Here is a 17387-nt window from a genome sequence, read left to right on the forward strand (position 1 = left end):
GTGTGAGAGTTTTTTTCCAAGGATCCTTAGGAACAAACGGTTGCCATTTGACAAACCTGTCAGACCAAGCTTAGCAGAGGCAGAAATACTTCCAGCTTGGGTACGTCCATCATGAAAAACCATATGTTAGCCAAGAACCTCACTAGGTGGTTGACAGCTCTAGTTGAAAAGCACGATTTCCAGACTCAAAACACTGCCACTTCCCCTGGGCTGCCTGCTTCCTAAACTGGTATGCAAGAAGGTGGTGCTGATGTCTCCTTTTTTCAACCTGATGTTGGTTGGCCAACAATCATCAACGACCACAAGCTCAATCATCAACGACCACATCCGCTTCAGTGTCCCAGCAAACCGTTCAGTTGTCCATGCCACAAACCTCTGAAAAGAAGCGAAAATACCCTATTACGCACCCAATAGCAGAAACCATAACTGCACACATTGCACAATTGATAGCCCTTGAGATGTTGCCATATCGGCTTGTGGGAAAAGAGGCTTTCCGTGACCTTTTGGCGGTGTTAGAACATCGGTACTCTGTGCCTACTCGCCACTATTTTTCACGTTGTGCCATCCCCGCGCTCCACAATCACGTGTCCGTAAACATCAAACGGACTCTCACTAATCCCATAACAGGGAAGATCCACTTAACCACAGACACGTGAACAAGCGGAAGTGGACAGGGACACCACAGCTAACTGATGGCACACTGGGTGAACCTGGTGGCAGCTGGTACAGAGTGTGAGCTGGCAACATCCCGTATAATTCCCACACCCAGAATAGCGGGCCCAAGTTCAATCACAGTTTCAGTAGCCTCCTACACAGCAACAACTCCCTCCTCCTCCTACTCTTCATCTGGCTCCTGTGCATCCACCTTAACATCCGCCAGTGTCCAACCGTCTACATCATTCCCCAGCTGGGATCTCTGCAGCACTGCCTTGGCTAAGCAGCAACACGCTCTACTGAAGTCCATCTGTATCGGTGACATATCACAAACGGCACCTGAGCTTTTGAAAGCGATAACTAAGCAGACAGATGAGTGACTTGAGCCATTAGACCTCCGTCCAGGGATGGTAGTGTGCGATAATGGTCGTAATCTGGTGGCGGCTTTAAAGCTTGGAAAGCTTGTACACATTCCTTGTATGGCCCACGTTGTAAATTTAGTAGTTCAGCGCTTTCTGAAGAAATACCCTGGGATACCAGACCTACTTACCAAGGTACGACGTATTAGCGCACATTTCCGCAAGTCATCTCACTCTTTTGCTGGCCTTGCAGTGCTGCAGCAGCGCTTACACTTGCCTCATCACAGACTAATATGTGACCTCCCTACTAGAGATGACCCACCCCCCTAGAGTTTGAGTTCGGTTCGCCGAACGGTGCCCCGGGTCGACGAACCGTTCGTCGAACCGTTCGTCGAACTCTCAAACCCCATGGGAAACAATGGGAGGCAATCACAAACACATAAAAACACATTATTGTTACGGGGGGATCGGCAGATTTGGACCAGGGGTATATATCCCAATCGCCAGTCGGGGCCCACCGTGCTCCAGATGGAAATAGAGCTGCTGGCACCCTGTGGGTTAGGCGGAGAGTATAGAGCTGGATGGCTCTGAGATAACTCAAGGAACCGGTCACATGTGTAGGGACTAGAGTTGAGCGCAGTTCGTGGTTCGTGGTTCTCCAGTTCTAGGCTCGAGTGGTTTTGGTGCCTGTTCTAGATCGAACTAGAACTCGAGCTTTTTGCAAAAGCTCGATAGTTCTAGAAACGTTCGAGAACGGTTCTAGCAGCAAAAAAACAGCTAAATCCTAGCTTGGTTTCTGCTGTAATAGTGTAAGTCACTCTGTGAATCACACTATTATCACATTTCAGTGTATAGTGTGCGAGAACAGCGCCTTCAGATCACTGCTGTTTCTATAATGGCGATCGCCATTTTTTTTTTTTTTTTTCTTGTCTTCCTTCCCTAAGCGCGCGAGTCTTGTGGGGCGGGCCAGCATGTCAGCCAATCCCAGACACACACACAGCTAAGTGGACTTTTAGCCAGAGAAGCAACGGCATGTGTGATAGGATGTCCATGTCACATGTCCCTGCATTATAAAAACGAGTATCTGCCCGTCCGGACGCCATTATCTTCTGCGTCTTTGGTGTCAGACATCACTGTCGCAGCTCCGTCCTCCTGAGTCCTATAGCCGATACAGCTGTATGCGCTGCATACACAGCGTTAGACAGCTTAGGGAGAGCACTTTATAGCAGTCCTTTTAAGGGCTCAAACCGGCAGGGTCAGAGAGCCATAGGTGACAGGTCCTGCAAACAGCAACAGCGTCTGTGTAGCCAAGGTCAGGGATTTCCTCCCTGCATTTCACCATTAGGAGGGAATAGAAAGGCAGGCTTCCATTCCTCTACCCAGAGCACCACAATCCTGCCACTGTACCCTCTTGTCCTCTGCACACTCCAACTCATTATAACTAAGCCATTATACTAGCAAACACTCAGTGTACCTAGTGGCATCCTATCTGTGGCTATTGGACTTTGCTATAGTCCCACTAGTGCAAAGACATTTGCAGAGCACGTCTGCCTGCATTGCACACTCAAACTTTTTTAAACTAAGCAATTTTACTAGCAAGCACTCAGTGTACCTAGTGGCATCCTAAACGTGGCTATTGGACTTTGCTATAGTCCCACTAGTGCAAAGACATTTGCAGAGCACGTCTGCCTGCATTGCACACTCAAACTTTTTTAAACTAAGCAATTTTACTAGCAAACACTCAGTGTACCTAGTGGCATCCTAAACGTGGCTATTGGACTTTGCTATAGTCCCACTAGTGCAAAGACATTTGCAGAGCACGTCTGCCTGCATTGCACACTCCAACTTTTTTAAACTAAGCCATTATACTAGCAAACACTCAGTGTACCTAGTGGCATCCTAAACGTGGCTATTGGACTTTGCTATAGTCCCACTAGTGCAAAGACATTTGCAGAGCACGTCTGCCTGCATTGCACACTCAAACTTTTTTAAACTAAGCAATTTTACTAGCAAACACTCAGTGTACCTAGTGGCATCCTAAACGTGGCTATTGGACTTTGCTATAGTCCCACTAGTGCAAAGACATTTGCAGAGCACGTCTGCCTGCATTGCACACTCAAACTTTTTTAAACTCAGCCATTATACTAGCAAACACACAGTGTACCTAGTTGTATCCTAAACGTGGCTATTGTACTTTTGTCTATTCACAGTATTGGAACGATATTTGCAGCACGTCTGCCTGCATTGCACACTCTAACTTTTTTAAACTCAGCCATTATACTAGCAAACACTCAGTGTACCTAGTTGTATCCTAAACGTGGCTTTTGTACTTTTGTCTATTCACAGTATTGGAACGATATTTGCAGCACGTCTGCCTGCATTGCACACTCTAACTTTTTTAAACTCAGCCATTATACTAGCAAACACACAGTGTACCTAGTTGTATCCTAAACGTGGCTATTGTACTTTTGTCTATTCACAGTATTGGAACGATATTTGCAGCACGTCTGCCTGCATTGCACACTCTAACTTTTTTAAACTCAGCCATTATACTAGCAAACACACAGTGTACCTAGTTGTATCCTAAACGTGGCTATTGTACTTTTGTCTATTCACAGTATTGGAACGATATTTGCAGCACCTCTGCCTGCATTGCACACTCAAACTCATTGTTACTAAGCCATTATACTAGCAAACACTCAGTGTACCTAGTTGTATCCTAAACGTGGCTATTGTACTTTTGTCTATTCACAGTATTGGAACGATATTTGCAGCACGTCTGCCTGCATTGCACACTCTAACTTTTTTAAACTCAGCCATTATACTAGCAAACACACAGTGTACCTAGTTGTATCCTAAACGTGGCTATTGTACTTTTGTCTATTCACACTACTGCAAATCTATGTGCAGCACCTCTGCATGACAACCTCCTGCTCTGTTTTTAATAAGCTATAATGATAGCACAAAATACTGCCATTTAGTGGCATCATAGAACTGGCTGTTGTATTCCATTAGTGCCCCACTGGTGACAAGCTATTTCTAGCACCTCTACATCACACCCTCATGCACATTTTGCTTCGCTAATGTTATAGCAAACTCATGGAATTCATTGCTGCATTTCATAATTCGGAGGGATAGAAAGTCAGGCTTCCTTTAGATTTTCCTTCTGTTCATAGACAGCATCTCCAAGACAAATTTCCCCTCCACGTCTAAGTGTGGAGAGGCAGCGAGTGCGCATGCGTGTACCGATGTACCCCAGCTGCAGCCTAATTACAGTGTTTCGCGTAGTGAGTATGCTCAGCCTGACTGTGTTATTCCTGACGCTAAGTCTTCTTTTCGGGATACAGCGCATGCTCCCACACTAAGTGTGAAAAGCCTCTTTGCACAGGTGCTTGCATTCCGTGCCGGGTCTAAGTCCTGTTTTGTGCCTAGACACCATGCTAAAGCTGATAGTCTTTTTTCAGAGACTGTATTTCATGCTACTGAGCATGCTCAGGCACTTCCTGCATCAGAGACTAGGTCCGGTAATTAACTCTTTGGCCCTGGCACTGATGTGGGTGTCCCATATAGACCACAGGGCATCAGGTGTCCTCCCAAATGGCTTGCAGAGGCCCACACCTATGACTTGTCACCGCATTATTGATGGTCAGACGATGACTGGTGAGGTGTTTGGGTCATGGCAGCCATGAGGTCATCATTGAAGTTGCGTTTCCAAATAGGACGCTAGTTATGCCACTCATGACGTGTCACTCTACTTTTGTCTCCAGGAGGTGCATTGTGGTTCACCCTGGTTTGGGGCGGACCCAGGTTATAAAAGGGGCTGGAGACAACAAGGAGGTGCGCAGTCTTCTATTATGCTCCGAAAGAGCACACCTCCATGTGTTGAACCCATTGCGGCTTTAGGCCAGAGGTAGGCAGGGATAGGGTGGTGGATGCAGGCCACCACCACAGTTGGTAACGCAGAACGGTTAAGACCAGCTCCTGTCCTAACAGTCCTGCTTGTGCAGCCCAGTGGCATTAACAGGCCTGCTGCTGCTGATGCGCCTGCTGTCCACAGGTGTGGCCCCTACGCACACGGTCAGCGTACTCAATGGCCCCTGTGTTGTTAACAGGGATTTCCTGGGCTGGGTGGGCATGTGGACCCTGTGACGCTAACAGGGCTCCCAGTCTCCAGATCCGAATGGCGTCTAACTCGGTTCAGGCTACTATTAGTTTCATAGCCACACAGCTCTGTATCCTCCACCAAAACTTCAAGTTGCCAACCTCTCCTTTTCCAACTGGGAGCACGGTGGACACTGACTGCTGATGGGGATATATACCTTTCTCTTTCTTTTCTTATTAATTTTCGTTATATAGCAGTCACAGATTATATACCACTTTATCCAAATCTGCCAGTCCCACTGTAACAGATGTTGTTTCTTCAGCAAATGTTACAGTTGCTTAACCACCAAATCCACGGACCAAAACTTTTTTCCCCTTTCCAACACACCTGTTCCCCTTTCCAACAGCATCTGTCCTTTTTCAACTCATTTTGGGATATGACCAAAAGTGCAACTGTGCAGGGACAGGGACTCAACGCCATCTCAGCACAGCAGCCATCCCTCGGTCCCTCCGATGTGGACAAGTAAAAGACCATTTCCTCCTATCCATGACAAAGCGTTGAGATTCACTCTGTGCAGCACTGGTGTTTAGTGGAAAAGTAGATCTAAGATTGCGTACCACATTCTGCAGATACTCCTGTATACGTGCGTCTATTTCTATGGCAGGAATTAGTTCGCCAAATTTTGTCTTGTACCGGGGATCTAACAGTGTGGCAACCCAGTATTCAGGATTACTTCAAATTCATACAATCCGAGGGTCATGTAGGTAGTGCAGCAAGAAGGCGCTCATGTGTCTTGTGCATCCAGGAGGACCAAGTCCTTAGTGTGTTGGTGGCAGAGAGGTGAGAATCGTGCATCCTTCCTCTGCCCTCTCCCCACAACCTCGCACAACCGAAATGTGAGCAAGCTCTCACTCATCTGCTGAGTCTTCCATGCCCATCGCCAGTTCGTCCTACATTTCTTCATGGGCTCCTGCACTTTCATCAACACTTTTTGCTGATACTATGCGCCCTTGTTAATCCCTCTCCCTCACCATGACTGCCGCATAGGTGCCGCTGACCATCTGGACCTCGTAGATCTTGTTATCCCTTCCGCATATGACTCCTCCTGTACTTCCTCCCCTTCCTCTTGTCCCAACACCTGACTCCAAATAATAATTACAGTGTGCTCCATCATGTAGATGACCAGAATTGTCACGCTGAGAATGGCATTGCCAGTGCTAAACATCTTCGTCGACATTTGGAAACTGTGTAGAAGGGTGCATAGGTCCTTGATCTGACACCACTCCAGCAGCGTGATCTGCACCACCTCTTGATCAAGTTATCCCAGGATATATGTCATACCGTATTTCAGCAGGGCTCTGCGGTGCTGCCACACACGCTGCAACATGTGCAGATTCCAATTCCTGCGTGTCGAAACATCGCATTTCCGGCGTTTAACTGCCAGACCCTAAGACTTCCGGAGTGATGAAAGTTGTTGAGCTGCTGTGTGCGCACGATGGAAGTGAGCACATAGCGAGCGTGCCCGCTGCACAAGGCCATGTAGGCCGTGATGGTGTTTTAAAAATTGCTGGAGAATTCGGTTCAACACGTGAGCCATACAAGGCACGTGTATCACATTGCCCTGAGGATGGCCCGCAGCCAGGTTTGCATCATTGCCGCACACGGCTGTTAAGTCACCAACGGAGTCCGCTCCGTCAATTTGTACTACGGTCGCCAGGTTACAACGTGTTCCTTTCATGAATAGTGCTGATGATGGGAGAGGAGTCCATGCCAGCGGCGCAGGTGGACGCAGGTTATGCTCACCCACTGGGCTGCATTACCTTGACAGATGCAGAATCTCTGGCTGAATGTAGCTGGTGGGTATCTCACAGATGAAATACCATCATTCAGCTACAACCAATGGGAAGACACCACACCCTTTTTTATGCCCATCTTGTCTGCAGACCACTGCCAGACATAGCTATGAACCTCTGGTTAATTTTACCCCCAGTTCAGTTTTATGATTTTGTGTGCTTGTTACTAATTTTCCTGCTTGCTGTTTATGTACCTTGTTGGCCGATCCGCATTTCACCTCTGCTTGTTTTCTGATTAAGTCCTGGCCGTCCAATTCTGTTCCTGTTCCTCAATTAATGTTTTGACCCTGCCTGACTCCTATTCTCTGGAATAGCGGTGTGACTCACATTTCCCATACATTTCTAAGTAAAACTTTGACCGCCTGATGGCATTGAGCTCTGCTGCCAGCATAGCAAGGAGGTGTGTGGTAGTCCTTGTGCGCAGTTGCTTGGAAGGGTGGCCTGACCACACAGGGTTTGCGCCAAGGTGGAGGACCCACACGAGGTTGAAGAGGCAGAAGCAGTGTATTAACTTCTACATACAGAACAAGGATTGAAACAACTCGTGGGGACGGCAAGACTTGTACAGCAGACCCTTCTCCATCTCTCACCATAGTTTGCCAGTGCCCAGTCAGCGACATGTAACGTCCCTATCCATGCTTACTGGTCCAAGTATCGGTGGTGAAATGCACCTGTTCACACAGAGTTTCTCAAGGAAGCGGTGATGTTGTGTGCGACATGCTGGTGTAGCGCAGGCACACCTTTCTTAGAGAAGTAGTGGCGACTGGGCATCTGGTACTGGGGCACAGTGACAGACATAAGGTCTCTAAAATCCTGTGTGTCCACCATGCCGTAAGGCAGCATTTCCGTAGCCAAGAGCTTACAGAGGGATAGAGTCAACCTCTTAGCTTTGTCATGGGTCGCAGGAAGTGGCCTTTTATTTGACCACATCTGAGGGACAGAGATCTGGCTGCTGTGTGTAGACGGTGTTCAGTAGGGTGTCCCTGGAAAAATGCAGGTTTGTGAGGAAAGTGCAGGCGGAGACATGATGTTGCCTTCATCCAACGTTGGTGCTATCGATGTCTGAGAGAGCTGTACACAATCACTTGTTTCCCCTTCCAAACCAACTGACGACCTACCAAGCAAACTGCCTGTTGCGGTTACAGTGGTGGAAGTTGTGGGTGGAAAAACAGGTGTGACAGCTGTCCCCACAGTCCTAGAAGATGACGAGCGCGCGGATGCACTGGAAGGGGCAGGCGGTGGATGGTTGGCTCCGCTAGGCCGCATTGCAGCACGGTGAGCTTCCCACCAGGCCATATGATATTTATTCATGTGACGATTCATGGAAGAAGTTGTCAAACTGCTGAGGTTTTGACCTCTACTAAGATAACCATGCCAAATGTTACAGATCACATAATTAGGGCGATCTTTTTTTATGTCAAAAAAGGACCAGGCTAGGCAAGGCTTAGAGGCCATGCGACCTGTTGATCCACCCCGAATAATGCTCAGAGGCAGAGTGGTGGCTGAGGATGCAGTTGTAGACGTGTTACCAGTGCTCCGACTGTGTCCAGGAAGGCGCAAGGTTACTTCGACGTCGGTTGCATCCTCCACCGCCTCTGTTGACCTCCTCGAGTGTCTGACTGTGGGTTGACAGTAGGTGGGATCTAGGACTTCATCATCCATTGTTGTGTTTGCACTCCCCTCCCCCTCAGACCGAGCCTCTTCTTGCCCTGACCGAATATTTAAGTTGTCATCCCAATCGGGTATCTGAGTCTCATCTTCATCAGTATGTTCCTCATTGTCTATAACCACAGTTGTTGGAAAGGCAGCATTTTGGTAGCCAACAGTTTGCAGATGCTGAAAGTCAACCTCCAAGCCATGTCATGCCCTTCTAAAAGCATGTAAAACACAGCGAGGGGACTCCAACCACAGTCTCCCTCGTTGCCACTAACTGGGCCACACACACCCCACTTGACTGGCATCGGTTGACCCCCCTTTTGAAAAAGAAAAAGATGCTTTGCATGAAGCACTCTCAAAAATACGCGTGCCTTTTCCGTCCCCTGGCTGACCCAGGGGAAGAAAAGTCCTCTGAGAGCCATGACTTGTTCATCTTGGTTCTTTTAGAAACACAGCGAGGGGACTCCAACCACAGTCTCCCTCGTTGCCACTAACTGGGCCACACACACCCCACTTGACTGGCATCGGTTGACCCCCCTTTTGAAAAAGAAAAAGATGCTTTGCATGAAGCACTCTCAAAAATACGCGTGCCTTTCCCGTCCCCTGGCTGACCCAGGGGAAGAAAAGTCCTCTGAGAGCCATGATTTGTTCATTTTGGGTCTTTTAGAAACACAGCGAGGGGACTCCAACCACAGTCTCCCTCGTTGCCACTAACTGGGCCACACACACCCCACTTCACTGGCATTGGTTGAGCCCCCTTTAGAAAAAGAAAAAGATGCTTTGCATGAAGCACTCTCAAAAATACGCGTGCCTTTCCCGTCCCCTGGCTGACCCAGGGGAAGAAAAGTCCTCTGAGAGCCATGACTTGTTCATCTTGGTTCTTTTAGAAACACAGCGAGGGGACTCCAACCACAGTCTCCCTCGTTTCCACTAACAGGGCCACACACACCCCACTTGACTGGCATGGGTTGACCCCCCTTTTGAATAAGAAACAGATGCTTTGCATGAAGCACTCTCAAAAATACGCGTGCCTTTCCCGTCCCCTGGCTGACCCAGGGGAAGAAAAGTCCTCTGAGAGCCATGACTTGTTCATCTTGGTTCTTTTAGAAACACAGCGAGGGGACTCCAACCACAGTCTCCCTTGTTGCCACTAACTGGGCCACACACACCCCACTTGACTGGCATGGGTTGACCCCCCTTTTGAATAAGAAACAGATGCTTTGCATGAAGCACTCTCAAAAATACGCGTGCCTTTCCCGTCCCCTGGCTGACCCAGGGGAAGAAAAGTCCTCTGAGAGCCATGACTTGTTCATCTTGGTTCTTTTAGAAACACAGCGAGGGGACTCCAACCACAGTCTCCCTCGTTGCCACTAACTGGGCCACACACACCCCACTTGACTGGCATCGGTTGACCCCCCTTTTGAAAAAGAAAAAGATGCTTTGCATGAAGCACTCTCAAAAATACGCGTGCCTTTCCCGTCCCCTGGCTGACCCAGGGGAAGAAAAGTCCTCTGAGAGCCATGATTTGTTCATTTTGGGTCTTTTAGAAACACAGCGAGGGGACTCCAACCACAGTCTCCCTCGTTGCCACTAACTGGGCCACACACACCCCACTTCACTGGCATTGGTTGAGCCCCCTTTTGAAAAAGAAAAAGATGCTTTGCATGAAGCACTCTCAAAAATACGCGTGCCTTTCCCGTCCCCTGGCTGACCCAGGGGAAGAAAAGTCCTCTGAGAGCCATGTCCACATTGTCAGTGGACAGACACGTGTGCTTATCTGCCAGCAGACCCCCAGCAGCACTGAAGACAGGTTCCGAGAGAACGCTGGCTGCAGGACACGACAAGATCCCCAAGACGTACGTGGCGAGCTCAGGCAATTTATCAAGATTGGAAGCCTAAAATGAGCAGGGCTCAAGTTGCACAATAATGGAATCGATGTTTCCTTGCATATACTTATATATCTGTGTGTCCTACTCTTTTTCCTTGTCCAGCTGTTTTGTTTTCGCATGAGTATATGTCCTTGTCACTTTCCCATGTGTTTGAGTTGTTTGTCACCTTTTGGCCACCTTTGAGGGTGTTTTCTAGGTGTTTTACTGTGTTTGTGATTGCCTGCCATTGTTTCCTATTGGCTCGAGTTCGGTTCGTCGAACGTTCGACGAGCCGAACTCGAACTGGACCTCCGTTCGGCGAACCGACCTCGAGCCGAACCGGGACCGGTTCGCTCATCTCTAGTAGGGACACATCAGACCGGATGACAACCCAGTTAGCGTTTCGGTGGAGAGGACGCTACTCCGACCACGTGTGTAACAACACGTCAGGCCGGATGGTAACCAGTTAGCGTTGACCGAGAAGACCGCTGCGACAGTGCCCTGTCGGCCACGTGTGTAAGACACGTCAGGCCGAGCGGTCTTCCGATTAGCGTTTCAGGCCACCACTCGACTGGCCACGTGTGTAAAGGACACATCAGACCAGGTAGTCACAGCAGTAGCATTTGACTGGGAGGCCGAGGAGGATAATAGGGTTCACACACCCAATCCAGGAACACCCTGGTAACTTCACAGGTGTTCTGGGGTGTGCTGTCCGTGCGCGTAGAGGGCACAACCGGACAGATGGCGCAGCAGGTACACTGTCCGTGTGCGTAAAGGGCACTCTCGTACAGGTGACGCAACTGGTATTCTGTCCGTGTGCGTAGGAGGCACAACTGAACAGGTGACGCAGCAGCCGCAGCCCAGTTAACGCCACTGGACTGCTCTAGCACAACAGGAACGGTAGCAAGGAAGCACGGCGCCTGACCCTCATGTGCTGAGCCACGAATCTTGGCGTGACAGGCACCGTTCGCCTAGCCCTACCTACCGCTTCCAACAAGGCTTATGCCACCAAGACCTCTAAATGAAGACTGCGCACCTCCATGTTGTCTCCAGCCCCTTTTATAACCTGGGTCTGCCCCAAACCCAGGGTGGAACCACCAAGGTCCAATAGCAGAGTGCCATGTCATCAGGGACGTCACATGCGACCTATCCGGAACCGCCACGTCATTGATGACCTCATGGCAGCCACGCCCCAAACACTTCACCAGTCATCGTCTGACGACCAATGGTGAGGTGCCAGATCATAGGGGCGGGCCTCTGCCAGCCAGTCCGGAGTTGCCACGTCATCAGGACACCTGACACCCTCTGCCCTATCAGGGCCTGCCACCTCACAGACATGCTCAGTGAGGTCCTTACCGGACCTAGCCTCTGATGCACTAAGTGCCTGAGCATGCTCAGTAGCCTGAGCAACAGGCTCAGAAAGCAGACTATCAGTTTGAGCATGCTCTGTAGTCACATCCCAGAACTTAGACACAGCACGAAGTCCAAGTACCTGTGCAAAGAGGCTGTTAAGGTTAATTGTGGGAGCATGCTCAGTAGCCTGAACTGAGGATTTAGTCTCAGACATAACACAATCAGGCTGACCATGCTCACTAGGCAAAACACCGGGCTTAGACTCTGGCTGGGGTAAATCGGCACACGCATGCGCACTAGCCGCCTCTCCACACTTAGACGTGGTGGAAGGAGCAGCCAACTGGACGACCCGAGGCACGGCCAAGAACGGCAGCCGGCGCCTGGGCGCAACAGGAACTGCAGCAGGCTGCTTGCGGCTATGGCGGTGCCAGTTCGTAACAATTATACATATACACATACAGTTAATAAACATTGCCATAACACTTACCTGTCCCCGCGATCCGTCCTCTTTCTCTTTCAGCTTTTCCATCGGATAATCGCTGCATCCTCCCGGTAATCAGCAGTGATGACAGGACCTATCATGACGTCAAAATAGCATGTGACCAGTCATGTGTCTATTATGTCATTGGCTACAGACTAGTCACATGGCTTTGACGTCATGCTAGGTCCTGTCATTGCATCTCTTCGGTACATGGTGCACGTTTGTGTATTGCTGTGTACCGGCGACATGCTCTGGCACACGGTCGACTCCCCGTTCTGCTTCCCCGTTCCGTTATTGACCAGCTGACACAGCCGGTAAATAACGGAGATCACCGTTGCCATAGGAACGCGCCTGTTAGCGGTGATGTCACCGCTAACAGCCGCAGTGGCACTGGGAATCACGTGATCGGAGCACCGTTGCTATGGCAACCCGTCTGTCAGCGGTGACGTTACCGCTAACAGCCAGCAGCACTGATCCCTCATGGAGTGATATAGACTGCACAGGAGCAGCATTGTCTTCCTCACATGCAGTGCTGCTGATGGAGCAGAGCTGCATGTGTTGAAAGAGAAAGAAGACAGAAGACCATGGATCATGGAGGGATAAGAGGGAGTAATAAACATGGAGTCTCTAAGTGTGTCTGTGTATTTCTTTCTAATAAAGTATTTTTTCTCTGTGTGGTGTCTTTTTTAACCCTTTATTGGAGATTCTTAATGGCTGGGTCAAACTTGCATGACATTAAGAATCTCTGACTTAATACTAGCTAGTAAAACAAAGCTAGTATTAACTCATGATTAACCAGGAAGCCACCCGGCTCCAGGGCTATTGGAAGAGTTGGATACAGCGCCAGATGATGGCACTTCTATGAAAGCGCCATTTTCTGGGGCGGCTGCGGATTGCAATTCGCAGCAGAGGGGCCCAGAAACCTCGGGCTAACTTGTGCTGCGGATTCCAATCCCCAGCTGCCTAGTTGTACCCGGCTGGACACAAAAATGGGGTGAAGCCCATGTCATTTGTTTTTTAATTATTTCATGAAATAAGTGAAATAATTAAAAAAAACGGGCTTCCCTATATTTTTGGTTCCCAGCCGGGTACAAATGCTGAGGATAGGGGGCAGCCTGTAGGTGCCTGCTGTACCCGGCTAGCATACAAAAATATGGCGAAGCCTACGTCATTTTTTTAGTGGGCAAAAAACTTCTGCATACAGTCCTGGATGGAGTATGCTAAGCCTTGTAGATCTGCAGCTGCTGTCTGCTCTCCTACATACACTAGTGAATAGAGCATACTGCCTCCATACAGACAGACAGCAGCTGCAGAACTACAAGGCTCAGCATACTCCATCCAGGACTGTATGCAGGAGTGTTTTGCCCCCCAAAAAAATTATGTAGGCTTCTCCATATTTTTGTATGCTAGCCAGGTACAACAGGCAGCTACGGGCTGCCCCCAACCCCCAGCTGCCTATTTGTACCCGGCTGGGAACCAAAAATATAGGGAAGCCCTTTTTTTATTATTTCATGAATTTCATGAAATAATTAAAAAACAAATGATGTGGGATTCGCCATATTTTTGTGTCCAGCCAGGTACAACTAGGCAGCTGAGGATTGGAATCCGCAGCACAGGTTGGCCTGAGCTCTGCTGCGAATTGCATTCCGCAGCCGCCCCAGAAAATGGCTCTTTCATAGAAGCGCCATCTTCTGGCGCTGTATCCAACTTTTCCAGCTGCCCTGGTGACGAGTGGTTCGCTGGGTAATAATGGGGTTAGGGCTGGCTGTATATTATCAACTGAAATCATTATTACCCAGTGAGCCACCGGCATCAGGACAGCTGGAAGAGTTGGATACAGTGCCAGAAGATGGCTCTTCTATGAGAGCGCCATTTTCTTGGGCGGCTGCGGACTGCAATTCGCAGCAGAGGGGCCCAGAAAGCTCGGGCTAACCTGTGCTGCAGATCCAATCTACAGCTGCCTAGTTGTACCCGGCTGGACACAAAAATTGGGCGAAGCCTACATCGTTTTTTTTTTTAAATTATTTGATGAAATTCATGAAATAATTAAAAAAAGGGCTTCCCTATGTTTTTAGTTCCCAGCCAGGTACAAATAGGCAGTTGGGGGTTGGGGGCAGCCCGTACCTGCCTGCTGTACCTGGCTAGCATTCAAAAATATGGCGAAGCTCATGTCATTTTTTTGTAGTTTTTTGGCAAAAAAAAATAAAAAATGCTTCTCTGGATTTTCCATTGCCAGTGAAGGTTAAACCAAGCAGTGGGGGTTAGCAGCCAGTAGCTGCTTGGATTACCCTTAGCTAGCAATACAAAAAATGCAGCAGGAGCCCATATATATTTTTTTAATTATTTATTTAAATAACTAAAAACAAAAAGGGCTTCCCTGCCTGACATCACAGTGCTGTAAAAATAAATCTTTGAAAAAAATGGCGTAGCGCTCCGCGGTATTTTTGATTATCAGCGCAGATAAAGCAGACAGGTACGGGTTGCCACCCCCATCTGCCTGGCGTTACCTTGGCTGGCAATCAAAATACAGGGAAGCCCATTAATTTTTTTTATTTAAAACAAATAGTTAAAAAAAATGACGTTGGGTCCCCTTATTTTTGATAGCCAGATAGAGTAAAGCAGAAGGCTGTAGTCTAAAACCACAGCTGGCAGCTTAACAGTGGTTGGGGGTCCAATGTGGAGGTCACCCCAGGCTCTTTTTTTATAATTATTTTTATGAATATTAATTACAAAACAAAAGTAGGGACCCCCCCAAATTGGATCACCAGCCAAGGTAAAGCGGACAGCTGTGGTCTGGTATTCTCAGGGTGGGAAGGTCCATAGTTATTGGCCCTTCACAGCCTAAAAATAGCAGGCCGCAGGCACCCCAGAAGTGGCACATCCACTAGATGCGCTAATCCTGGCGCTTCACCCCAGCTCATCCCGTGCCCTGGTGCAGTGGCAAACGGGGTAATAAATGGTGTTTATACTAGCTGTAAGGTCACCTGACATCAAGCCCAGCAGTTTGTGGTGTCATGGCGTTTATCACATACCCGACATCACAAACTGTCAGTACTAACAAAACAAATAGACAAAAAAAATGTATTTGAAAAAACATTCCCTCTTTCACCAATTTATTGTAAGGAAAAAAAATAAGGGGGTCCCACAATGACTCTGGACCATCTAGAATATGGGGGGACACGCTCAGGGAACGTATCCCCCATTTTCAAGGAGTGCAGACTCTCCATGTGAGGAGTGTGGGTGCAATGAATCTGCACCCACCCTTCCCGGGTCCACAGCAGCAGAGTCCATGTCGTAAAGTGTTGCTACCAAAGCTGCAATACCCTGCTCATGAGGTAAGGGCATGCCTAATCAGTAGAACTATTCTACATTTCCAAATAATAGTATTTGCTGATATTATTGCTATTCCACCTACTATATATTGGGGATAGGATCTTGGAGATGGAATACCCCTTTAAGTCCAGTTATCCAGCTGAATGAATACTAAACAACAGAGCTCGCTATTTAGACATGTTTTCTTGTGGCGTATAACAGACTCTTGTTTGGTAGTCGTTCAGCAGAGCAACTATAAAATCAAATACCTCCATTTGGAAATGTAGTAAAGCTCTCCTGATCAACTATGTTCTTTACCTCATGAGCAGGGCATTGCAGTAGGTTACAGATGCATGGTTACCACCACTCACTGTGTCTGAACACAGGAAGCTGAGCTGACAGCCGCTCTGTGCATGCGGCAGCGTCTATTGTGAAGGAGGGGGCCGCGGGGGATCAACGCTGCACAGGTACCGTGGGACACCGGTGAACACCAGTGGGGTTATAGGGGGTGACCTGGCAGGGCATGGGGAGGAGTTTTCTATCGCATGTGTCATGGCACATGCGACAGAAATCAGAATAGTAGGGTGAATGCGGCCGGCGCGCTGATATGCACGTGGCCATCTGGGATTTCTGGGAGGCGGTCGGGGGTGCACTTTGGCAACACCGGGGGACCGGAGGGGACTGGAGAGGAGATTTATCTCCCATTTGACATGTTTGTTCATGCCAGATGGGAGATAAATAATTTTTTACCGGCGCTGTCATTTACTGTAACGTGATCATCGGTATACGGTGTATACCGGTGATCACGTGAGCGAGGACCGGAAAAACCGGCCTGAATCATGATCTCCAGGGTCTCAGCTACCCTCTGAAACCCCAGAGATTTTCTGACGCAGGGGAGCGCTATACACTTATTTCTGCCTGCTGTTTATAAACGGCAGATCAAAATAAGGCTACATTCACATGACCAATCCGTTTTTGTGGTCCACAAAAAACGGTCCATTTTTTTCACGGGTGCATCCTTGTGGCATCCATTTCTGTTCCATATACGGTCCGTATGTCATCTGTTTGTCATCCGTGTGCCTTCTGTTTTTTTTGTGTACTGCAAAAAACTGAAGGAGGGAAAATACATAAATTTACCAAGGATCCATAGCTTCAACCTACATGTGACAGTCATATGTTCACTTCTGTGCCATTTTCTACTGCTTTTCACAGCGTAGAGCGCTCTGGTTATTTTCCTGTGCTTTTACACTTCATATCAGTCTTTTCTGTCATTATAATGGCAGAAAGACACATAATGTCCCACTCTCCTGCATTTTGTAATTTTGCACCCCTTGGTGCCTTTCATGTGGCACTAAAGGGTACTTAGTAGAGTTGCTTGGCACTAGTGGGTAGAGTTAAGCGCGGTTCGTGGTTCGTGGTTCTCCAGTTCGCAGTTCGAGTGATTTTGGGGGGTGTTCTAGATAGAACTAGAGCTCGAGCTTTTTGCTAAAAGTTCGTCAGCTCGAGTTACGTTCGAGAACGGTTCTATCAGGAAAAAGCCTAGCTAATTACTAGCTGGCTTTTAACTGTAATAGTGTGAGTCACTCAGTGATTCCCACTATTATCAAATTTCAGCGTATAGTGTGCGGGGGGGCGGGTTTTTCGATCTGTGTTGCTGAGAAAATGCCGATCGCCATTTTTTTTTTTTCTAAGCGCACGTGTACTGAGGCGGGCCAGCATGTCAGCCAATCCCAGACACACACACGGCTA

Source organism: Anomaloglossus baeobatrachus, chromosome 3, assembly GCF_048569485.1.
Source record: "Anomaloglossus baeobatrachus isolate aAnoBae1 chromosome 3, aAnoBae1.hap1, whole genome shotgun sequence".
In the NCBI taxonomy this organism is placed as follows: Eukaryota; Metazoa; Chordata; class Amphibia; order Anura; family Aromobatidae; genus Anomaloglossus; species Anomaloglossus baeobatrachus.